At 36.5% G+C, this 25,968-nt stretch overlaps 1 pseudogene; it reads left to right on the top strand.

Annotated features, from left to right (window-relative positions):
- Positions 1 to 14,301: 14,301 nt before the first annotated feature.
- The window catches only part of LOC110212785 (large ribosomal subunit protein eL24 pseudogene), a 33,245-nt pseudogene continuing 21,578 nt past the window's right edge, over positions 14,302 to 25,968 (top strand).

Raw genomic sequence — 25,968 nt, 5'->3', positions numbered from 1 at the left:
TGAACCTGACAAACAAAAACAAACATGAACATTTCCATATGCAAAGATTAATAACAAAAAAAAGGATTGCACATGAAACTGCAAGTCTGCCACAAACAGCTTATGTTTTTAAGAAAAGTCTGCAGTAAATTCAACATTTATTTCAAAGCTGTCCTGCCTGTCTGTGTCTCCCTTTGAGCTTCATTCTGTTCTCTTGTGCATTTAAACATGCTCAAGTAAAACTTTGTCTCCCTAGAATCAGAAGAGTTCTTTTTTTTATTCACTTTCTATTTCAAAGCTTTAAACAAAATACAAATATAGCTTAGCATTCTTCTGGCCGTTGGGGTTTTATGGTAGGGAAATCAAATCTGGATGAAAAGTAAAAGATAAGTAACAAACCAGCTTTTATACTTAATTTATTTAAAATAAAATTTATTTTTAATTAATGAATTAAACAAGCATTTCCATAAGATAGTATAATAAAAACAATGATTGCACATGAATCTGCAAATCCATTATGTACAACTTGCTATTCTCTTTAAATACACAACAAAATTATTATGTAAATTTCTTTCTTTTTCTTTTTTTCCCTTTTTCTCCCCCTCCCTGCCCTAGAGATGGCTACCATTACACACACACACACACACACACACACACACACATACACATATATAGTAAAATTATTCTACACATACTTCCATTCACCAATTTTTTTCTCTGGATATTAACATCTTTCTCCAATATGTCCTTTATAGTTAATTTGGGTATTTGTAATAGTAAAAATGACTTATTTGCTTTTAAAACAACATTGCCGTTACTGTATGCAATGGTCTCTTGGTTCGGCTTATTTCACTCTTCATTTTTTCATGCAAGTCTTTCGAAGTTTTTCTAAGATCATGAAGCTTATCATTTCTTATAGCACAGTATGCCATCACAATCGTAACCTAATCTAATTTGTTTTGGTTGTATTGCCTAACCAGAAAAGTGACAAGAGATTTTGTAAGGAAGTAGAAAGGATCACCTGAGCAATGCCTTCCTTTGGCCAGCTGTCATCTTCTTGGAATTGCAGATATTTGATATTTTCCTGTTTGCTGTGTTGCATAGGATGAGGCCAGGCCTTCTACTCTATGACTTACCTCTCAGCATCTGCCTACTCTCTATGTATGTCTCTGCCCCCTAGCTGTACCTTCTTCCTACTTGTTCAGGTCTCTCCTTTTGTCTTTTTGCATGCTTCTATTCAAGAGATCTTTTCCCAAAGGCTGATGTGGGCAAATTTGTATGTCAAGGTCAGCCCACCATGCCAGCAGGATTGGATATCTGCTTACAGGACTCTTGAATCACTGCCTCCTGTAGGCATGGCAAAAAGGCCTTTTACATAAGAAACTTCATTCTTGTCATTTGTTTTATAACTCCTTACTTCCTGATCAGCCTTTTTTTCTCAGTGGAAAAGATTATCATTTCATACTTCTCATCCCTTGTAAAAATCCCTTCTCCATCTTTCATCTTTTCTAGGGAAGAATGTTATGCATGATCTCTCTCTCTCTCTCTCTCTCTCTCTCTCTCTCTCTCTCTCTCTTGAAGTCATCTGGATGACCTCATGTTAGGAAATATTTTAGTAGAGAATATTACTGGAAGTTTTGGCTATTGACTCCCCAAAATTGGTTAAAAACAGCAACAAGGAATACACAGTCAGGTTAGTATAACATCTCATTTATGCAGTGCTTTAAAGTTAACAAAGACTGTGCCTCAATACAATTGTATGGGGTAAATGGTACAAATATTACCCCTGTTTTCAAATGATGAAGCTTAATCTCAGAAGGCCCAAGTCATCTGCACAAGACATGTTCAAGGGATAGAGAATAATTCAATTTAGTTGGAACAAAGAGTAAATAGAGGAGAAAAATAAGCAATAAGAACAAAAAAGATTGGGTGGCAGCAGATGGTGGAGATCTTGATTGCCAGGAAAATAAGTTTGAAATTTATTCAGAAGGCAATCAGGATTCACTAATTGTTTTTTGTGCAGAGGAATTACATGACCCTATCTGTGCATGAGGAAGATTAGTCTTGTAGAAGTTTGATGGGTGGATTGTAGTAGAGATAGGGTCATGGTAGGAAGACCTTGTAGGAAATGCTTGTAATAGTCTAGGTAGATAGTAAAGAGAGCCTGTTTTAGAGTGTTGGCAGTGGGAATGGGAGGGGAACAGAACTGAAAGAACTGCTATGAAGTTGGAAGTGATAACAACTAATGACAGTTTGGATATGAGGGCAAAGTAAGAAGAATCAGGCAATGATTTGAAACAGTCAGATCCCTGAATGTGCTACTTGCTTTCCTGATTTTATGTTTTTATTCATATTGCTTCCTATACTTAAGCTGTCCTCCATCCACTCTTTACCTGCTAAATTCCTACCATTCCTTAAAGCTCATATTAAATACCACCTTCTACAGGGAATCTTCCTTGCTTGTTACTTTGGGAAAAGACTTTCCCTTCAGACTTCATGTAGCATTTTGTTCCATGTCTACCAGTTCAAGTATCACACAATATTTTGTAGTATGTTTATCTACATTATATCCTATCTCTGTACAAGAATGTAAGCTCCATGGGGGCAATGCCTATGTATTGTCTACACTTTGGTAATTACTCATATATCCAGTACGTATAGGCACTTACTTCATATTTATTGAACGAATAAATGAACAAGTTGTAGTGCTGTATGTAGGTGGTCCCAATGATTTAATGGGCAGCTAAGTGGCACATTGGATAGAGTTCTGGGCCTCAAGTCAGGAAGACTCATCTCCCACTGTTCAAATCCAGCCTCCAACACTTATTAGCTGTATGACCCTGGGCAAGTCACTTAACTCTGTTTGCCTTAGTTTCCTTATATATAAAATGAGCTGGAGAAGGCAATGGCAAACCGCTCCAGTATCTCTGCTAAAAAAACCCTAAATGGAGTCACAGAGAGTTGGACATGACTGAAAAATGACTAAATAATGAATTATGTGACTAACAGTGTTAAAGTTTCTATCCATACATAAGGCACTGATAATGAGCTTCAACAAGTGCCTTGGAATGATTGTATCATTCAGTTATTTATTTATTCAAATAAGTATTTACTGCTTATTATGTGCAATTCATTATGGTAGATGCTGAGGGAATTTTACAGATAGATGAGATTTTGTCCCTGCCCTCAAAGATATTAGAATCTAGTAACAATGAAAATTACATGCAGAGGAATATATGAATCAGAGAAATGTAAGTATGTAAGTGGTATACGAGGTTCTATAAGACTAGATGAAAGTGAAAATATTTCCATCTTTAGCAATATACTTAATAAATCAACAAGCATGTATTAAATGACCACCTGCCCCAAACAACCTACTAGGCTCTGGGCATTCAAATACAAAGAAGGGAACAATTCCTACTCTCAAGGATATTACATCTAATAGAGAAGAGAACAAGTATATATGTAAGTATAGAGAGCATAAATAAAAAGTAAGTAAATACAGTATCATTAAAGCAATAGTTTGGAAGAGAAGGCACTAACATTTGGGGGATCAGGAAAAACTTCCTGTAGAAGATAATGCTTATGATACGTCTTAAAGGAAGAGAGGCTTTATGAGATGGAAGTGAAGAAGTGCATTCCAAGTATGTGGGCAAAATCATGGTCATGGCAGATGGAAAGGGAAGGCCAGAAGATTGTTTCGAAGATTGTTGTGAAGGTTTTAAAAGCTCAACAGAAGGGATCCTATTTTATCCTGCAGCCAAAAGGAAGCCACTAGAGTGATATAGTCAGATCTGTAGTTCAGGAAAATTACTTTGTCAGCTCTCTGTAAAACTTGAGGCAAGGAGACCAGTTAGGAGACTGTTACAATAATCTAGGTGTGAGGTGACAAGAGCTCGAACTAGGGTGGTGTCTGTTTGAGTGCAGAAAAGATATCACATGTAAAAGGTGTTAGAGAAGTAGAAATGGCAAAATTTGGCAGTGGCTTGGAAATGTTAAGTGAAAGAGAGTGAAGAGACCAGGAAAAAAAATGGTGCGATTATGAATCTTAGAGGATGGAAGGATGAGTAAATGGAATTAAGGCTAGGCCTTTTACCTATATCCCTTGACACCTCCACTATTTCCATCCACTTTGACCTTCAGATGGTTTTCCACACCCTTTTATTACCTCGATTTTTAAAATTTTAATTAGGTATGGGTTTTCTTTTATTTTCATACCATGGAAACTATATAAGACAAACAGGATATACAGGAGGACATGAACAAATTCAATAAATGTAATATTCTCAAATTATCCATTGTACTCACAGACTTCCTAGAAAGTAAAGATACTTCATGCTGAACAAATATTTCTTATCCATGTCAAGTGCAAATATCCAAACAATTCACATTAACTCTTATAAAGGATTAGCAAGATCTAGATCTCCTGGCTAGACTTGTCATGGCTTTAATCCTTCAGCTTCAGATTTCTCCTACTGATAATCCTCTTGTTAAAAAAAAAATTGTGCTGTTAAGGAAATCCTCTTCCTCTGTACAAGGGACACTTAACTCTTGAACACTCCCACAATGCAGCTTCTTAAGTTTCATGCTCCCTAGGAAATTCAAAGTTATTACCTCTATCCCCATACATGGTAGGTAGACAGAGGAAAGCAATCTTATTTTTTCCTTTTGGTCTAGAAGTCAAGGAGAAAAGGGCGAAAAAAGGAACTTCCCTCATTTTTCTTAACAAGGTGTTTCATTAAATCTTCCTTCCATCCCCTAGTACTAATTGAAGCCTGGTTACATCCTGAGAATGCCACATCCCTAACAATCCAGGAACAATTGGACTATTCCTTTATCTAGATCCCTTGACTCTTAGGGCAATGTACTTCTCCTTTTTTGATGTTCATGGCATTAACTTATATCACTCTTTCCATCATGCAAAAACAGAAATGGTTACACAGGAGGCATTTGGCCTTGATTCCATTCTTGAGTCACTAGATGTTGAAGATAAAGTGATGCAAGGTTACAAAATAAAAGATAAAAATAAATTACATGAGGTGAAGCAACAGGGTGTAGTAAAAAGAACACTGGGCTTTAGTCAGGAGACCTGAGTTAATTCCTTACCTCCTCCACTTATTTGCTGTAAAAATGCAAGTCAATTTAGATATGTTTCTCCAGTTTCTTCATCTATAAAATGGGAATAATGCTGGTATATCTAAATTATGGACTCATCATATATATGATGCAAGTGTATATGTATGCATATATATAATATACACCCTCCACCCCTCACATATGTATATATATGTATGTATGTGTTAGAATTATCTGAAGGGCCTAATGACAGTATACTCAGAACATAATAGTGATGGTGAGTTAAGCTTCCATCTTTGGCATTAGTGAAATAGTGAATTTAGTGAATTAGGGAAATAGATATATAGCTATAGATATGTGTGTACATATATAATATATATATACATATATATATACATATATATATATATAAACATACATATATTGGTTGATGTATATGCATATTGACATAAACTTAACTCATTATTATGTTTTGAGTATCCAGTGAGTACAATTATTAGACCCTTTAGATAATTCTAAAGCATAAATTCTTTCTGCCCTGATTCTTTGACTTCAGTTAATGAATGAGCATCCCTTGATTTCATATCCTTCTTCTACAAGGTAGAAATAATCTAGTTGCATTTGAAATCTGCTTATTGTTAAGAACTGGATTTCAAATGATATGCTACATTCCTAATTCCTTAAGCAGTGTCAATAACAACAGAGTTTAAAATATTAGAAAAAAGAATAAAAGCACATGTGTCTTTAATATGACTAATAGTTATGTTTAAATAAAAATATTTCTTATAGCTGGCTGGTACCTTATGCCACTTGTCTCCTCTCCTGGCTAGAGTGGCACTCATCTCAAAGGATTTACCTGAGACACTGATGAATAACTGATGTTAGTGACTTCACAGAATGTGATGCAGAGTGAGAAAACTTTGCTTCTGAATGCTAATGTATTAATAAGAAGCCAATATTTACAACATAGGGGCTGATGGTTTCTTTAAAAAAAAATAGCCCTTGTATGATGGTAAATTTTTGTGTCTCAGAAAGCTTTCAAAAGCTGATGAGCAAAGTGATTCCTTTTCATCATCATATCCTGTTTAATTCATTTAAACATCTTGTCAATGGGAAGCCTAAATGAGAAACCATACTAATTGAAAAGCTCTGTCCATTATCAATCATTTTCTATGTAAACTACTGTCTTCTGACCCAAATTAGAGTGTGACACTACTGTCTTCTGACCCAAATTAGAGTGTGACTGTATGGTTTGATTTATTTTTCCAAATGAATTTATTTGCCCTTGAAATCCTCTACAGGAGGCTGAGAGCTTCTTGGCCTACAGGTTTCTCAAGACCACCCTTTGTTTTCCCCAAAAAATTACAGAGAGATGGGCCTTAAATATACGGTTAATGTAAAGAAGTTAGAATTTCTTCACATGATTGCTTATAAGCATTGACAGAGAGATTCAAAATTTATAAAGCACTTCTCCCTCGGCCCTGTAACTTAGATAGTGCCAGCATTGTTGTTGTCATTTTCGTTGTTGTTGTTGTTGTTTTTATTCAGTTGCTTCAATCATGTCTGACTCTTCATGACCCTGTTTGGGGTTTTCTTGTCAAAGATACTGGAGTAATATGCCATTTAATTTTCTAGCTTATTTTACAGATGAAGAAACTGAGGCAAACAGGGTCAAGTGACTTGCCAGGAGTCACAAAGTTCGTGTCAGAGACTAGATTTGAATTCAGGTCTTCTTGATTCTGGGCCTGGTGCTTTATTTGCATCTTGCTCTTCTCCTCATGTGCCACATGTGTGTGAATGTATATAACACATCTACACACAGAGGATGTATGTGTGAGTGTGCATGATAAGTCCAACTTCTATCAATTAGTGTGTGTTTATATATATATATACATATAAAATGTGTGTATACATACATACATATGTGTGTGTATATATATATATATATGTATACATATTCTATCGAGTACATTTAATAAAGATAGACTAAGGTACATAATCTGAACAAAATCAGTTTATTAACACTGATGCACATAATTGTTAACAAAGTGGCTCTGATTAGCCATTTCATTAAAGTCAGCATCTCCAATGAGAAGGAGGGTCTCCTTTTTCTTGATACCCAAGGGATCTTGGTATTCATAGCATATTAAATCTGCTATACTAAGAAAAGTCGGGTGGCATTGAGGTAAGGCTGATCACACCCCTCTCTGATAATTAAGAAATATTTATTGTTTCATGGGGTCCATCTACATCTTGTCATCTTTTCTAAGAGATCAAAGCTACCAGACTTGGGGGTGGAGCCAAGATGGAGAAGAGAAAGCAGTGACTTGAGCTCTCCCCTAAAACACTCCAAATGCCTGTAAAATGGCTCTAAACAAATTCTAGAGCAGCAGAACCCACAAAAAGACAGAGTGAAACAAATTTCTGGAAGGTTGGCATGAAAGTTCTCTTGCGCCAGGCTAGGAAAGGAGTGCAGTTCAGCATAGGACTCTCTAGCAAAGATTGGGCATAAGCAAACCTGGAGCAGGTCTCAGGGGACTGAATCGTGGGTAGCTGTGGTGGTTTCCTGACTTCTCAATTCACAAACACCAAAGAGAACTTAGAAGGTCAGTAGGAAAAGACTGTGACTACATTGATAGAGAAGCTCACTCCCAGCCCCAGTCCCAAAATAACCCCAGGGTAGCTGCTGTTTCCCAGACTGAGGAAGAATTGAATGGCTGATCAGAGAAGGATTATAGGGATCTCTTTGCTGGTGCTGAGGCAGGAATCTCTTGCTTTGCCCTTGCTTGGATCTGTGTCACAGTTCAGGGTGGTGGTCCTGGGGCAAGGAGGAGCACTGGCATGGTGGAGCTTGTAGTAATGATGCAGAGAGAATCCTCCTCACAGTGCTAAGGCAGAAAACAGTTCTTGTGGTCACTCATAGACCAGAGTCCAGCCCAAGAAAGGAGTAACACCTCACCCTTGATCTTACCACCTTAGAAGAACTGAAAATGTACAGGTCCCTAGAAATATCTCTGAAAACAGCTACATAAAACCCCCGAAGCTTGGGACAGTACATTCTCCACACTGGAAGCAGACTCCTACCTTAACAAAGAGTTTAAAACTCAAGCAATTGTCTGGGAACATGAGCAAACTGTGAAAAAAAAAAGTCAGACCATAAAATCTTTTTTAGTGACTAAGAAGATCAGAACATACCACAAGAAGAAGACAACAAAGACAAGGCTCCTACATTCAAAGCCTCCAAGAAAAATATGAATTGGTCCCAAGCCATCAAAGAGCTCAAAAAGGATTTTCAGAGGCAAGTAGGAGAAGTAGAGGAAAAACTGGGAAGAGAAATTAGAGTGATGCAAGAAAATCATGAAAAACAAGTCAACAGCTTGCTAAAGGAGATACTGAAGAAAATAGCACCTTAAAAAATAGCCTATCCCAAAAGGCAAAAGAGGTCCAAAAAGCCAATGAGGAGAAGAATGCCTTCAAAAGCAGAATTGGACAGATGGAAAAGGAAATCCAAAAGCTCACTGAGGAAAATACTTCCTTAAAAATTAGAATGGAGCAAATGGAACCTAGTGACATTATGAGAAATCAAAACATTATAAAGCAAAACCAAAAGAATGAAAAAATAGAAGACAATGTGAAATATCTCATTGGAAAAACAACTGACCTGGAAAATAGATCCAGGAGAGAGAATTTAAAAATTATTGAACTATCTGAAAGCTATGATTTAAAAAAACAAATCTTAGATATCATCTTTCAAGAAATTATCAAGGTAAACTGCCCTGATATTCTAGAATCAGAGAGTAAAATAGAAATGGAAAGAATCCACTGACTTCTTCCTGAAAGAGATCCCCAAAAGAAAACTCCTAGGAATATTGTAGCTAAATTCCAGAGTTTCCAGGTCAAGGACAAAATATTGCAAGCAGCCAGAAAGAAACAATTCAGGTATTGTGGAAACACAATTAGGATAACACAAGATTTAGCAGCTTCTACATTAAGGGACTAGAGGGCTTGGAAAATAATATTCTGGAGGTCAAAGGAGATAGGTTTATAGCCAAGAATCACCTATCTGGCAAAATTGAGTATAATCCTCCAGGGGAAAAAGTGTATATTCAATGAAATAGAGGACTTTCAAACATTCTTGATGAAAAGAACAGAGCTGAATAGAAAATTTGACTTTCAAACACAAGACTCAAGAGGAACATGAACAGGTAAACAGGAAAGAGAAATCATAAGGGACTTATTAAGGTTGAATTGTTTATATTCCTACATGGAAAGATCAAATTTGTAAAGCATGAGACCTTTGTTAGCATTAGGGTAGTTGGAGGGAAAATATTATGTATGTATGTATGTATGTATGTATGTATGATAGATAGATAGATAGATAGATAGATAGATAGATAGATAGACAGATAGATGGCACAGGGTGAGTTGAAGATGAAGGGGTGACATCTGGAGAATAAAATTAAGGGGTGAGAGAGGATTATAATGGGAGGAGAAAGGGAAAGGCACAATGGGGTAAGTTATCTCACATAAAACAGATAAGAAAAGGCAATTACAGTGGAGGGGAAGTGGGGGAAGATGATAGGGAATGAGTGAATCTTATTCTCGTTGGATTTGGCTTAAGGAGGGAATATCACAACATTCAATTGGGTATGGAAATCTATCTTACCATACAGGAAAATAAGGGGTAAGAGAGTGGGGGATGATAAAGTGGAGGGCAGATTAGGGGAGGGGGTAAGCGGAAGCAAACACTTCTGAGAAGGGACAGGGTCAAAATAGAGAATAAAATAAACAGGGGGTGGGATAGGATGAAGGGAAATATAGTTAGTTTTCCACAGCATGACCACTATGGAAGTGTTTTGCATGACTACACATGTATAACTTGTATCAAGTTGCTAGCTTCTCAATGAAGGTGAATGAGGAGGGAGGAAGGGAGAAAATTTGGAACCCAAAGTTTTAAAAACAATTGCTAAAAATTGTTTTCACATGCAACTGGGAAATAAGATACATAGGCAATGGGGTATAGAAATCTATACTGCCATACAGGAAAATAGAAGGGGAAGGGGATAAGAGAAGGGAGGGGAGATAGAAGGGAGGGCAGATTAGGGGAAGAGGTATTCAGAATGCATGCCATCTTGGGTGGGGGGAGGGATGAGATGGGGAGAAAATTTGGAACTCAAAAACTAAAAATGAATAAATTACTACCAGATGGTTGGATCAGTTCACAATTCCAAATTTAAAAAAAATTAAAAATTAAAATTAAAAACAAAAACTACCAGACTTGCTGTCCCTTTAGATGTATTAAAAAAAAAAATCTCTCCTAATTGCACAAGGGCGGGCGACCACAGACAACACATCTTTTGGACCAGGTTAACTTGTGGGGCTTAAAGATTATAAGCAGATGTCCTGGAAGTATTCCAGGGGCCACTAGTATGAGAAATAACAACTTTTCTTTTAGTTATATCTTTAAACTAACTTGGAGAGAAATTCAAATTCCTGAGTTTAACTCAAGGAGATATGTATATACAAACACACACACACACACACACACACACACACACACACACACACACACACACATATATATAGGTAGCTTTAGGCAGACACTAACTCAATTATAAAAATTAGCACAGAATAAAATCAATTACATTGTAGAATCAATATAGTAGAATCAATTCAGTAGAAACTTGAGGTAATATTAATTTTGATCTTTTCAATATGTATATATATATATATATTTGTGTATATATATTATATATCTACATAGAGAGACATATCTATCTCTATCTATCTGTCTGTCTATCGATCTATCTATCTATCTATCCATCCATGTATGTATGTATGTATGTATGTATGTATGTATGTATGTATGTATCTATCTATCTATCTATCTATCTATCTATCTATCCGTCTATCCTTCCAAAGGCCAGTGTAGGCTACAAAGAAACACAAATTCTGCTGTTATGGAAAGGTGTAGTTCTAGTTGTCTACTATTTCAGGTTCATTTTGGTGACAAAATTATACAACAGATTGTTTAATTTGCCCTAACAACAAAGATATGCAATAAGGATATAGAGGTACTTATATCCTATAGACTTGGACCCTGCCCTGTTCTACATATGGAAAAGTGTCCAGTCAGCAGAAATGCATATGGTGACTCATGTGGTTTCTAACCTGGTTCCATGTGAGCAAGATATTTTGTGACCTTAGGTAGCCACACAGGTACATAGAGGAAGTAAGGGAACAATCAGGTCTGGGGGACAGCCTTACTCTTTTTTAGGTAATCCTAATTCCTATTGCAACTCCAGGGAGGAAGGAGGTGTTTGTGTGGGGAGATATTGATAGACATTGGTTCTATGACATGTTCCCATAATCTAGAGAGGGAGGCAGGGCCTCTCTTAACACATAAAACACATAAAATGATAACTAACAATATAATAAACATGTCAAAGAAGTGTTAAATCACAAATGCTAAGGGAGTGTTACTGAGAAGAGAGAGATTGCTGTGAGCCAGGGTAGGCAGGAAAGGCTTCACAGAGGGAAGAGGATTTAAAATAGACCCCCTTCTAGGCAGAATGTTGCATGTCTGTAATCTCAGCTACCAGGGAGGAAATGCCTGGCAGATTTTGAGCTCAGGAGTTCTGACCTGCAGTGGGATAATAAGGCTACCTGGTATTGGCTTTAAAGTTAATGGGCTTTAATCTGGTAAGCCGCTGAGATTGGGGAGGCACCAGGTTGCCTAAAGAGAAGTAAACTAACCCAGGTCTAAAATAGAGCAGGTCAAAACCCCTGTGCCAATCAGAGTAGGATCCAGCCTTGTCAATAGCCTGGGAGAGACAGGAAAAAATCAGTATTAAAAAAAAAAAAAGATGGACCCTGCAAGGGGGTGGGGGGTTGTCATTAAGTGAGAAGGAAGAGGGGGTAAATTCTTGCATAGAAAGTTGGTATAAACAAAGTATCACAATGGGAATACATCAAGACAATTTAACTGAACAAAGAGTTTATATAAAGAGTCTAGGATAGGAGTTCTTTAATGCGTGTGTGTGTGTGTGTGTGTGTGTGTGTGCGCGCGCACGCGCGCGTGTGTGTGTGTGTGTGTGTGTGTGTGTGCGCGAAGGACCCCTTTGGCAGTCTTGCAAAGCCTATGGACCTTCTCAGAATCATGTTTTTAAATGGATAAAATCAAATATATTGGATTAAAAAAGAAACTAATTTTGTCTAAATACACTAATCAAAATCTTTTTTTTTAAAGTTTATGAGCTTTTGTTTTAAATATTTTGATGTATGTCAATATAATTGGGGTTTTTTTTTGTAATTACGTATATTTTATGCATTTGAAAACATGATTCTAAGAAGGTGTCTATAGGCTTCAGCAGATTGTTTAAGAGATCGATGTCAATATAAAAGGTTAAGAACCCTGGGCTAGATGTCTCTAAGATATCTCCTAGCTCTCAATCTTGTAACCCCATATCTTGTGGCACTTCAGGAGTTTGGATGGCTTCATTAAACACTCAGAGAAAGCAATTGCTTTGGGAGAGTGGGTTTCTAGGGTTCCCCTAGTTTTGTCTTTCTGGAGTATGGAGGTGTCAGGATGGAGATGGGCCAGTACTATCATAGAGGTAAACAACTTATAATACCCATTATTCCCGAAGGCTTGAGTACTGCACATCCCTACATAGTCATACAAGGAATTACCTTCCTCTTAAGAAGATACATAGGCCATAGTCATAACATGAAAGAAGTTATATATAGAACTGATCATACCATTTATTTGCTCAAAAATCAATGTTTTCTTACTTCCTGTGAAATAAAGTTCAGCCTCCTTTGCTTGGTATTTAAGATCCTGTATAATCTGACTCAATCTCACTTTTCTCAACTTATCATTTTAATAACAATAATAGCTAACATTTATATGGTGCTTTACAAAACACTTTATAAATATTATCTTATTTTGTACTTACCAAAACCCTGGGAAGTAGGTGCTATTATTTTTCCTGTTTTAGAAATGTCAAAAATGAGTTACAACTTAAGTGGGGGAAAGGAAGGGAATACACATTTACTAAGCCCTACTGTGTGCCACACACTGTGCTAAGCATTTTAGAAATGTTGTCTTAATGTGATCCTCATAACAACCCCAAGAAGCAGATGGCATTATTATTATTATTATTATTATTATTATTATTATTATTATTATTATTATTATTATTTACAGTTGAGGAAGCTGACATCAAGTGATAAACACAGGGTCACACAACTAGTATCTGAAGCCACATTTGAGCTCAGGTCTTCCTGACTATGGGTCCAGTGTTCTATCTACTATGTCATCTCACTGCCTCACCTGCCATCTATTATATACTGTAACCAAGTTGGATTCATCACATGTTCTTGAGCATGGCTTTGGTCTTTTGCTCTTCCTTTTTCTTTTTGCTGGATTGCCTTCCCTCATCTTTGCTTCTTGAATTCCTTTCCATTCTATAAAGTCTAACTCTGTTGTTACCTCTTTCTAAAAAGACATATTTTCAAGATAATACCCTGGTTGGTAGGGACCATAACTCTTCTATTCCACACCACATTTTGCTTTGCTTCTCTCTAAAGCACTTCTTGATTGGTATGTTGAATTTCAGTTATGTGTGCCTGTGACATATCCTACTACTAGACTGTGAAATCCATGAGGGAAAAGAATGTTTTATCTGAACATTGACTTTTTCCTGGTGGCTACCATAATCCTCTGTCACAGTCAGCACTTAATAAATAGTTGGAAAATTGAATTGAAGGTAGTCATAGACAACTTTCAAAACAAAACATCGGTAAGCTGAAAATTCTGGATCACTATACCAGAATCCCACTAGTCTTAAAATCTCTTCTCTTCCGCATGGCAGGGGCACATGCTTTTACTTTTGTTTCATAGTGAAGAAAGTTTAAGACTGTCTTAGTGAGAAGTGACAATGTGTAATGCAGAGAGATCAAATGTGATTTGTGGGTCAGATTAAAATGTAACTGGGAAATATTTAACAAACTAAATAAAAATACTATGAAACATAGAAAATATTATATTTTAAAATTAAGACACTATGCCCATAAGCATCCTTATGTTAAGATTAGTTGAGTTTGACACCATTGGTTTAAGGCATAGAAGGCCAAACTTGAAACCAGGAAAACACAAATTCAAATCCCTCCTCAGACAGACTGACTGTCTTATTGTGGGAAAATTACTTAATATTTCAGTGCTTCAGACAACTTTCTAAGACTATGAATCACAGAGCAGGTAAGAATTGATAGAGGGCTTTTTCTCAATAGGAGTTTCATATACCAATGAGATAATTTTTCTAAGTGAAAAGGTAACATCTTTATTTCAAAGGGGGAGAGAGGAAGAAGGTGATGGTGGCATTTTAAGTGAGAATGTATGTTTGTCCTTATGTTGGACTAAATGCTCTTCATTCAATACAAACATCAACTAGTTACAGGATCTCTGAATGAAATATTAAGGCCATATAATGGTAACTCTTCCTGAAAGCAATTCAAGTAATTTTAAAGTTGGGCAACTATTTTGCCATCCAAGACCTCAATTCAAATACCACCAGGACTGGTTTTGCTGACAGAAAAATGCCTCATAACATGTGCTGCTGCCCCATTTTGAGCCATGCCACTTTGAGAGGATTGTGAAGCCTCTGTTGGAACTCTAATTCATTTCCCAGGCCACTAAATTGGCAGCTAACAGGATCCATGCTCACTCTTCTTTCAGCTGGTGTATTACATATCATTAAAGTGCCTAATTTAAAAAAAACTGCAGAATCAGCAAATTGAATGGAAGACCCAAATAGCTTTACACCCACTCAAAGGATTACCCACTTACATGGAAGGAAAACTACTCACCCTTAATTGGTTTCTCTCTCTCTCTCTCTCTCTCTCTCTCTCTCTCTCTCTCTCTCTGTGTGTGTTTCCGTGTGTGTCTCTGCCTCTCTCTTTCTCTCTGTCTCTGTGTTTGTTTCACTTTCTCTGTGTGTATCTCTCTGTCACTGTCTCTGTCTCTTTATGTGTCAATATCTCTCTGTCTCCATCTCTCTCTGTTCCCATATCTCTGTCTCTCTAATTCTCACTCTCCTATTTTTGCCGATATATTTTATTGTTAAATACTTTATTTTGCACCTTTCTGAGGGGACTTGAGCATTGCAAAGAGCAGGGTTTAGTGTCTTCTGCTCTTTCACATTCTTAAAGCAACATGATGAAAAGTACCTTACAGGTGTTCCAAGCATCCGTGGGGAGCAAAAAATAACCCTCCTGGTGCCTCTAGCAAAAGGCACCTCTCCTAGTCAGTACAACCAGCACACAATTGTGGGCTGGGACCCCAGCCTGTCTTGGAGCACTCTCTCTTCACAGGAGGAAGGATAGCTTTAGTCTTCAATTCCCTGAGCCAGTGGAGTTAGGGGTGGAGATGATGAGGTGTCATACAATGATATTCCAATATCAACTTAAATGCTTTACTACCCTTCTCTCAGTGGCTCATTACACAAATACCATACTGTATATTACCTGAAAAATACATAGGCCAATTACAGTTTCAACTCAAATACTTTAGTGATAGGTGTGATGGAAAATGTGAAAAGGCTTTAATTCCAAGATAACTTAATGGTTTACATCTGGGTCTCTTTACACTGTAGATTCCTGTGCAACTCTCTTTCCCCCTCAGAAAATCATGCAATTTGTGTCTTGTTTAATAGCTATTTTAAGGCTCACAATAAATGTTACCTTTTTGGGGGTCTATATGTTTATCAACTATGGTCTGTGGTGGTTGTCTTTTTGAGTAACAAGTTTGCATTTATCTACAACTAATTTGCAAATATGTACATCTCTAGAGCCTTCAAGTGATGTGTTTTTTATTGCAGAAGTTGACTTTTTTAGTGGGGGATGATTTTTTTTTTCCCCTGGCAGAATCATGCAGCTTGAAGGAGTATTAGGAATTGTGTCACCTGCAAATGCTGAACATAAGGAAAACAATTTTTCCCCATGTTAACACCCCTCCCCCCATGTCCCAGGTTGTATCATCTTGCTCCAGAGTGTAAATGTTAATACCCTGTGGACTTGAATGAGAAACAAATTCATTTCTACTGGTATCCTTCAGCTGGTTGACCAGCCTGACCTTCTGATATCGGTGCTGGGATCTGAAAAGAGCAAAATATAGAAAGGAAGCCTCAGGAGTGAAGCCTGAGGCCAAAAATTGAAAGGGAAGTGTATCCTGTGTAGGCTTTCTCTTTGTGTTATTAATGTTTTGGAATATAGAGGCACTTTAGGATTTTTAATTTTCTTTTTTTCCTATTTTGCACTTAATGAACATCAATAAACATGAACATTTCAGCAAAGAACAGAAAAAAGACCGTATTTAGAACTACAAACTATTGTGCCTGTTTTTTTAAATGTGTAATAAATTTGTTATTAGATAGGAACAACACTGCTGTGCTTCTCTGCATCTTCTTCTGAATGTCCTCTCTTTTGTATATTTTTTGTTTCTTTGATAAACTTTTCTTTCTTTTTTCTTTTCATTTTATTATTATCACTATCTACCTCCCCCAAACATTCTCCCCTCCAATAAAAGTCCTCCTTTAATTTAGAAAAAAGTACAGTCAAGTAAAATGAACATTGGCCATATTTGAAAATATGTCATTCCTCACCTTTACTCTATCATTTCTCTTTCAAGAGGTAAGAAGTATGATTTGTTAGTCTTCTGAACCTACAATAGATCATTGCATTGATCAGAGTTCTGAAATCTTTCAAAATTATTTTCATTTAAATTATCATTGTACAAATTGTTCTCCCTATGCTGCTCAAATCAAAATTTACCAGTTCAGACAACTCTTCCTACATTTCTTTAAATCTTTCACTGTTGTTGTTTCCTATAGTATAATAATATTCCATCAAATTCTTATAATTTGTTCACTATTCCCAAATTATGTGCACCTATTTTTTTTTCTTGTTCTTTGCTACAGAAAAAGTGTATATATGTATCCTCTCTTCTTTGGAGATATATGTTTAGTAGTGTTATAATTTGGTCAAAAGATAGATATAAAAAATTTAGTCAGTTTTAACGTATAGTCTCAAATTGATTTTTAGAATGGTTACGTACATTTTACAGCTTCACTGACATTGCATTAGTGTGCTTGTCCTCCTTCAACCTTTTCTGTAATTGTCAGTTGCTTTTTTGGTCATCTTTGCCAATTTGATGAATGTGAGATAGAACATCAAAGTAATTTTTATTTGCATTACTTACATAATAATGATTTGGAGGCAGAATAAGCTAAGGCTGGCAGGGAAAACTAAGGGTCTTTAAAAATATTTTTATTTGTTTTCAGCCATGTTGGGGGGAAGAGGATCATGACAGAAGGACTAGGAATACTGCTTAGGATGACTTATAACAGGGAGAAAGCAGTTTTTATTTTGCTACTGTTTTCTCTGCCAAGAAGAATGAGTTTTGAATGGTAAAGCACACACCAAATAGGGAATTGACACCCAAGTTAGGTAAAGAGATAAGCTTACATAAGAGAGCACTTAACTGTCCTTGATGAATTAAGAAACCTGGACCAGACGAATTACATCCATATGTATAATACTGCAACAATTTGTAGATGTGATTGCTGAACCACTGTTAGTGATAGCTGAATGATCATTGGGGATAGGAGAGGATATCACAGGATTGGAGAAGGGCAAATATTGGACCAATTTTCAAAAGAGGGAAGTGAATGGATTTAGCTAACTATAGGTCAGTGAGCTTGACTTTGATTCCTGGGAAAATTCTACGTTGGATCATTACAGACTTAGTTAGTGAACATCTGGAAAGGAAGGGATGATCACAAGGACCCAGAACAGCTTCATTAGGAATAGGTCATGTTGGACTAACCTTATTTCCTTATGTAGCAGGATTACTAAACTAATAGATGGGGAATGCTATGGGTATTTTAACCTAGATTTTAGAGAGGCCCTTGATAAAAGTACTTTATACTATTATTGTGGAAAAGATGGAAAGATATAGATTTGCCAATAAGATAGCTGAATAGATGGAGAACCACCCAGACTCAAAGAACAATTGTCCAATATCAACTGGGCAATTGGAAAGAAGTCTCCAGTGGGGTATGAACGAGGGATCTCTGCTTGGTCCTGGGCTGCTTAACATCATTATTAATGATTTGAATAGCAGCATAGATGTCACGCTCATCCAATGCAGATATGACACAAATCTGGGAGGGATAGTTAATGTGGTTTATGATAGAGTCAACATTCAAAAATATTTCAATGTGCTGGAGCATCCTGCCCATCATGTTAGATATGAGGAAATATGAGTAATAATATGAAGAAATTTAAAAGGGGAAAATGTCAAGTCTTGGTGCTTAAGTATGAAAACTCACCTTTGCTAGTATAAGATGGGAGAGGCACAATTAGACAATAGATGTTCTGAAAAATATCTGGGGGTTTATTGGGCTGAAAACTCACTCAGAGTCTGCAGTATAATGTAACAGTCAAAGAAGCTATAGAATCTTGGGCTGTATTAAGAGGAGAAGAACTTCCGGGAATAGAGTGATGATGGGCCTATTTTACTCTGTGTACCTGAGATCTGATCTGGCATACTCTGTTCAGTCTCATGCAACATGGTTTAAAAAGGACATTAATAAGCTGGAGAGTGTTCAGAGAAGGGAAGCCATCAAAATGAAAGGGCCTGAGTCAATGTTATGAGTATAATTTGAAATAACTAGGAATGCCTCGCTTGAAGAAGAGAAGATTCAGAGGGAATGCTGTAACTTTCTTCAAATATTAGAAGGGCTTCCTATGGAGGAGGAATACTTGTGGAGGCTTGTTCAGTTTAATTCAAAGGACAGAACCAGGAGCAATGGATAAAAATTGTAATGAGACCAATGTATATTTATATCTACGAGATATCTATGAGAATGTCATATCAGGGTGAAAAACAATTTGTTAACAGTTGTTGCTATACAAAAGTGGAATGGGCTGCCTAGAGAGATAATGGGCTCCCCCACCTTAAATATCTTCAAGTAGGGCCTGGATGACCTTGCAGGTCTCTCCCTCAATCTTCCAGTGTCTGATGAGATAGTTCTTTATGGGTTTGAGATGTAGACTATGGAGGGTTTTGGATGAGAAAGTATGAGATCTGGCAGTGCTGAGAGTTTGAGCAGAAAAAAGAGCTCGATTGGAGGGCAGCACTGCCATGGTTACAGAGAACAGGATTCATGAAAAGGGCAATTCAACAGGTTGAAAAACAACTAGGCTATCCCTGGAGGGTCCATGATGCTGTCTGCTTCAGCAACTGGATAAGAGAAAGGTCCTCATCATGCAAAGTGCAGGAGGCTGAAGAATATCCTCTCCTTCCTCATTGCCTGTTCCAGTTCATTTTGACAGATCTTTTGAAAGAAAAAGCATGTCTCATTTCCCTATCCTCCACGTTTAATAGTATTTTGTAGGCTTGGTTCTCTTTTTATAAATTAGTTTGGATACAGTTTGTTGGCATAGTGTTAACTTGAAATCGAAATGTTCATAGAGGGACAGCCCTGAGGTGTTTCATCAATAGTTCTGCAATGCTAAATTTAAATTTTTTCCCAAGGGTTACTGAGCCACAGTTTAGTTTTGTTCATGACACTATAATGGTCCAAGAAACTTGAACTTATTATGATTTCTTTTAGAAGAATGAGCCATTGGAACAGTGCTCTGGTCCAAGAAACTAAACTCTGCCTTTTTTCTCCAAAGGAAACAGAGAGCTTGGAGATACGAGATTCAAAAAGAAAATCCCACCTCTGAGTTGGTCTAGAAGGTGTGGTCTGTGAGGTTTTTGACCATACTCCTTTGTGATTGGTGATCAAAAGAGGAAACTGAGGAAGCAGTCGTGTTGTACAACAACACCTAGTGTTACTCAGATATGTTCTAGGGTTGATTCCTTTCAGCTATGACGAGGAAGGAAGGAAACTATTCATTAAGGGCCTAGGCACTACAATGAGCATTATACAAATATTATCTCTTTTGATTCTTGCAACAAATGGACCTATGAGATAGATACTATTATTTTCCTTATTTTACATTTTGGGGAACTAAGGCAGCCAAAGATTGAGTGATTTACCCAGGGTCACAGAGCTAGTAAGCGGCTGAGCCTAGATTTGAATTCAGGTCTTCCTGACTTTAGGCCCAGTATTCTATCCACTGAGCCATCTCCCATTTATGGGAAAGAATGTGTTTAGCCCATCTTGAACTGGGTCTATTTAAACAAGGCAATCAGGGGACATGAATGCTTGTCTTAAAATATTCCAAAGGCTATCATATGGAAGAGGGATTAGATTTATTTTGTTTGGTACTAGAAGACTGAATTACGAGCAATAGGCAGAAATTGTAAAGAAAAAAAAAAGGTCTGTGTTGCAAGAAAATCTTCTTAACAATTACAGATATCCAAAGAAATGGGCTGCCTCCATAGACACTGAATTCCACTTCACTTGATATCTTCAAGCAAAGACTAATGTGTTGTAATGGGAGATGCTTTATGATAAATTAGTTGTATTTTTTTAACCACTAAAATCCCTATAAGTCTGAAAGTCTATGAAAATGCTCTAGATAAGGTCTGACCTGTACAGAATACAGTAGTACTCTCTCCTGCCTAGTCATAGATACTAGTCTCTTAATATAGACTAAAATTTAACGGAGTTTTTTTTGCAGCTATATTATACTCTTGTACTTCAAACACTAAAAGCCCATGGTATTTTTAAGAAAATATTTCAGAAAATTGATTGTCTTCTAATTCAAGTGTAAAGCTATGCATTTGCACCTATTATATTTTGTCTAATTAGCTCTAGCCTGTCAAAACTATTTTTGGATTCTGATTCCATTACTCAAAGCATTGTATATCTCTCCTAGATTTGTGTTATTTCAAAATTTGGCAAGCATGTCATTTATGCCTTTATCCATGTCATTGATAAAAACTTTAAATATCGTAAATCCAGATCTTTCTTTCTTGTTCTTTGTTTCTTTCATTCATTCTTTCTTTCTTTCTTTCTCTTTCTTTGTTTCTATTTTTTGTTTCTTTCTTTCTTCCTACCTTCCTTTAGTTCTTTTTCTTTTTCCTATTACTTCTCCTCCTCTTTCTAGTCCTGCTTTTCCCATTTTTCCCTTTGAGAGTCATATTGCAGTTTTATAAAGTTATTCTTTATTTCAGTGATATCTAGATTTGCAATGTTTTTTTTTCATATTGGTCAGTATTTTCTTTGATCTATTCACATATCCAACTTTAGCTCCTGAACTGGGACTTGTGCCAGGCTCCAGCTCTACTCCCTAGTGTACTTTCGAGTGGGGTGGTCATCCCTGCTTAGTCTTGCCTTATGCCTCCTGGGACTCAGTGCAGACCTCCAAGTCCAAATGTGTATGTGAAAAGAAGAATTTACAAATATAGAAGAAGGGATCACCATTGGCTATTAAATGAAAACAGGCAAAGGAAGGTTGAACACAATTTGGTTACATTAAACTCAATAGGGAGACAAGCAGGGCTGAGATGGTGTTTGAAAGGGAATAGTCACAAGTAAAAGAAACAAACAAAAAATACTTCCTAAGCTTTAAAAAGTATTCAATAGGGGAAAAACAAAAAAAAAGTGGGAGAAAAGAATTAGAATCTAATGGGATTCCTTAGATTCCTCCTTAAACAATTGGGACATGGCTGAACAGATTGAGACATATGAATGGAATGGAATATTGTTACCTTGTATGAAATGATGAAAGGAATGATTTCTATATAAACTGACCAACTGAAGTAAGAGAACTGGAAGAACAATTTATACAAGAGCAAAAACATTGTAAATAAAAATAACTTTGAAAGACTTAAAAACTCTGATCAAAACAATGACCAACTGTGTCTCCAGAAGACCAATAATAAAGCATGTTACCTACATGAAGCTATGCTATTTAACATTTTATCAATGACATGGATAATGGCATAGATGATATGCTTGCCAAATTTTTAAATAACATGAATCTAGGAGAGATACATAATACTTTGGATAATAGATCCAAAAATATCTATGATAGACTAGAACATTGAACTAAATATAATTGGATGAAGAATAATAGATGTAAGCATAAAATTGTACACATGGGTTTTTAAAAGTCAGTTTCCTAAGTATAAAATAGGGAAGATAGAGTTGAACAAAACATTTTCTGACCTATGATGGTCACAAGGGGCAGAAAGAGATATACCATCTTGAGCATGGTTTCGGCATAGATTTGTTTTGCTTGACTGTGTTTATTTATTTCTCTCATTTTTTCTAAGTTTTTAGTATTTGTTTATTTCTCTCATTTTCTCTAGGTTTTTAATTGGTAGAGGAGGTGGGGTGAAGGAGAAGCATTAACAATAGTGAAATAAAAATAGCCATTATAACATTTTTAAATGCACAGAAGAAAGTTTAGAAGGAAACAGACAAGCAGAGCAGTTTTTGAAATTAATATGTAAAATTTATTATGTACTCATTTTAATTTTTTATAAATTGTTTTATTTTTTGAATCAATAAAAAAAATCTCTTCCACTTCTTACCCCCTTGAGAAAGAAAGAAGTGAAGCCCCATTATAAACACATCTAGTCAAGCCAAACAAATTCCTAAACTTATCATGTTTTTTTAAAAAAAGTCTCATTCTGCATTTTGAGTCCATTACTACTCTATTAGGACATAAGTAAAATGAATTCCCCAGAATCATGGTTGGTCATCATACTAATCAGAATTCCTAAATCTTTCAAAATTTTTGTGATTGTTTTTGTTGTTTGTATTTTTACAGTATTTTTGTCAGTGTATAAATTGTTGTCCTGGTCCTATTTTACTCTGCATCAGTTCATCAAACTTATATACCACAACATGTTCATTGATTCCCTAATTGATAGGCACCCTCCTCAGGTTACAATTCTTCAGCACCACAACCAGAGCTGCTATAAATATTTTTTTATGTCCTTATACTTTATTTTGATTAGAATTAATCCATCCCTTAACCTAGTCCCTTCTTAATTCCAACTTTCCCTTCTTTCCTTTCCCTTGCAGCTGAAGGAAATGTATTTCTGCACCCAAATATGTGTGTATATTCTTCCCTCATTTGGCTAATTCAGATGAGAGTAGAGTTCAACATCATTCTCTCCCCCAAACCCTTCCTCCTTGTTTATATAGACTTCTTCTTGGCTCCCTGATTATGTCATAATTTTCCACATGCTTCATCTCCCTTTTATCCATTAGTTTATTGCTCTTCTTCTGCCTTTCCATTCATCTTTAAAATGATCAAAATACAAAAGAACCAATTCCAGGTCCTCTCTCTAATAGAGCTCACTCTACAACTCCTAATGCTGATAGAGTGGCTTTCTGGGAGTTGAATGATTCTTGAATTATTTCTCCTCAATCTGTTTTCCAGGTCAGTTGTTTCTGCTATGAGATAGATACCATTTTCCCCAGTCTTTTGACTTAATTTTAATGTCTTGTGGAGTCATTATTTTATATTTGCTTCATTTTAATTTCCATGGATTTTGTTGTTTGGGCAAAGTTGTTCCAAGTTGTTAATTCTCTTTCCAATTCTTCCATAGCTCTCATATTTTTTTTCAATTTTTTCCTCTAACACTTTCATTTCATTTATAAAAAAAAAATTAAATTCTTTAAAAAAAAACCTTTATGTCATACAGGAAACCTAAATGAATTTCTGTGCAAGCTATGTGTTTCTTTGAAACCCTGCTTACAGATGTTCTGTAGTCATTTTCTCCTTCTGGATTTGTGTTTTGAGTTTTCTAGTCACAAAAATAGCCTTTTATTGTTTTTGAATGGTTGAGATTATTTGCTTTTCCTTACTTATTTCTCAGCTTACTTCTTGACTTTGGATTTTATGTTATGGCTGGGCTCTCCACTCTCCACAGTGGCTCTTCCAAATCTTTTCATCCCTTCTTGAATGTCTCATGACTTCCCCTCCCTTTACTCTCTTAGTTGAGAACTTTTCCATAAACTCCTTCTTTTTCCCTCTTCCTCTTCTTCTATCACTCAAATGCTTTCTGCTACTTTCTCCTCTTTCACCCTTGTTTTGCATGATGAAATAACTTTACTCTTTACCAAGGTCAACCCCTTTACTTGTTCAAGTGACCCCTATTCCATCCCATCTCCTACAACAGATTATACCCTGTATCATCTCAATTCTTTAACTTATTTTCAATCTCTCCATCTTCATTAGTTCTTTCTCTTTGTACTGCTTACAAATATGCTTATACATTTTTCTCCCCTATTTGAAAAAGAAAAAAAAACCACTCACTTGAACCTTCCGTCCCCACTATCTATTGCCCTATTTCTCTTCTGCTCTTTGTGGCTAAACTCCTCAGAAAGACTGTCTGCAATAGGTGCCTCTACTTTCTTTCCTCTCACTTTTTTCTTAACCCTTTACAATCTGGCTCCTACCCTTATCATTCAATCAAAACTCCAAAGTTACTAATGATCTCTCAGTTGCTAAATCCATTGGCCTTTTCCCTATCCCTGTTTTGCTTGATCTCTCTGTGGCCTTTGACACTTGATTGCTTTCTACTACTTGATACTCTTCTCTCTAGGTTTTTTTTTTTGGATACCACTCTCTCCTGGTTTTCCTCTTACCTATCTGACCTCTATTTCTCTGTTTCCTTTGCTTCAAATCAAGCCCAGTAACCATTGGTGTTCCTCAGGGCACTATCCTGAGGCCTCTTCCTTTCTTCCTTTATTCCACTTCATTTGGTGGAGTACCAGTAGATTACTAGTGGACTCAGTCACATTCTATCTGTCGGTAAGAAAGTTCTGCTGGGTCAACGTGCTTAAACTGCATACTTCTTCTTAGAGCTTCAGACTGGCCTGGAAAGTAGAACTGAGAGCCAGCTCTCCTTCTGGGGTCTGAGACACACACACACACACACACACACACATACACATACACAGCTGGTACTTCCTTCTGAACTAGTTCCTTGCTCAGGAAGCAGTCAGTGGCCTATGACTACTTTCACTCTGGATGGCCAATCATAGACACAAGTCTCCTTTGCAGTCAGTCTTGGATCAGTGGCCCAGAACAGCACAGTGATCAACAGAGTTGACAGTTGGCACTCATTCCTTCATCCTGCATATGTTTAGTCACCTCTGTGCTGGTTTTAGTATCTCTCTTTGCCTTGATGAATAGCTCTGTTTGTGCTGGAATGCTATAAGTGGACATTTTTAGCTATACCCCATTACCAGGATCCACAAACCTGTCAGTTTCTCTATGTTGCCCTCAGCTGGAAAAATTTTTCATTCTGAGTTGTTCATGGATTTCCTGATTGTTACTTGTTCTGGTTCATTTTCTAGATCTGAGGAGTTGTAGGCATACAACTCAGCTATACTTCATCCTGCTAATCTGCCATCTTGGCTCCACCCTCACCTCCCCTGATTACATATTCTTTTAGTAAGCAAGTGGTATAAAATAGAGAATCTTGGTTTCATATGGGGTTGTATTTTTGTGTTTTATTCTTGTGTATGGAAGTGCTTTTTTAAGGTTCACAATAATTTTTAAATAACTTTTCATTTTCTTATTTGTGTACACATTATATTTATGATTCATCACTTTCTTCTCCATTCTCCCTGCCCCATACTCCCCCCCACACACACACACTACAAAAGATGAGATAGAAACTGTTTTGTTTTGGGTTTTATATCTATTTTTGGGCCCAGCACAATGCCTTATGTATAGCATATGTTTAATAGATATTTGTTAAATGAATGAATGAATTCGTGAATGAATGTTGGACAAATTCAAATTCCCTCAGGCTATAGCAGAAGGGGGTGATGGTCAGATGCCAGTCTGCAGGCCTTGCTTTAGACATACTCTGATCCAAGTTTGGAAGATTCAACAAATATTGCACAAATGTTTTTAATGTGTTTG

The sequence above is a fragment of the Phascolarctos cinereus genome, unplaced genomic scaffold (genome assembly GCF_003287225.1).
Source record: "Phascolarctos cinereus isolate Bilbo 61053 unplaced genomic scaffold, phaCin_HiC Scaffold_726;HRSCAF=1367, whole genome shotgun sequence".
Lineage (NCBI taxonomy): Eukaryota > Metazoa > Chordata > Mammalia > Diprotodontia > Phascolarctidae > Phascolarctos > Phascolarctos cinereus.
This window is presented reverse-complemented; position numbering and strand designations above follow the sequence as displayed.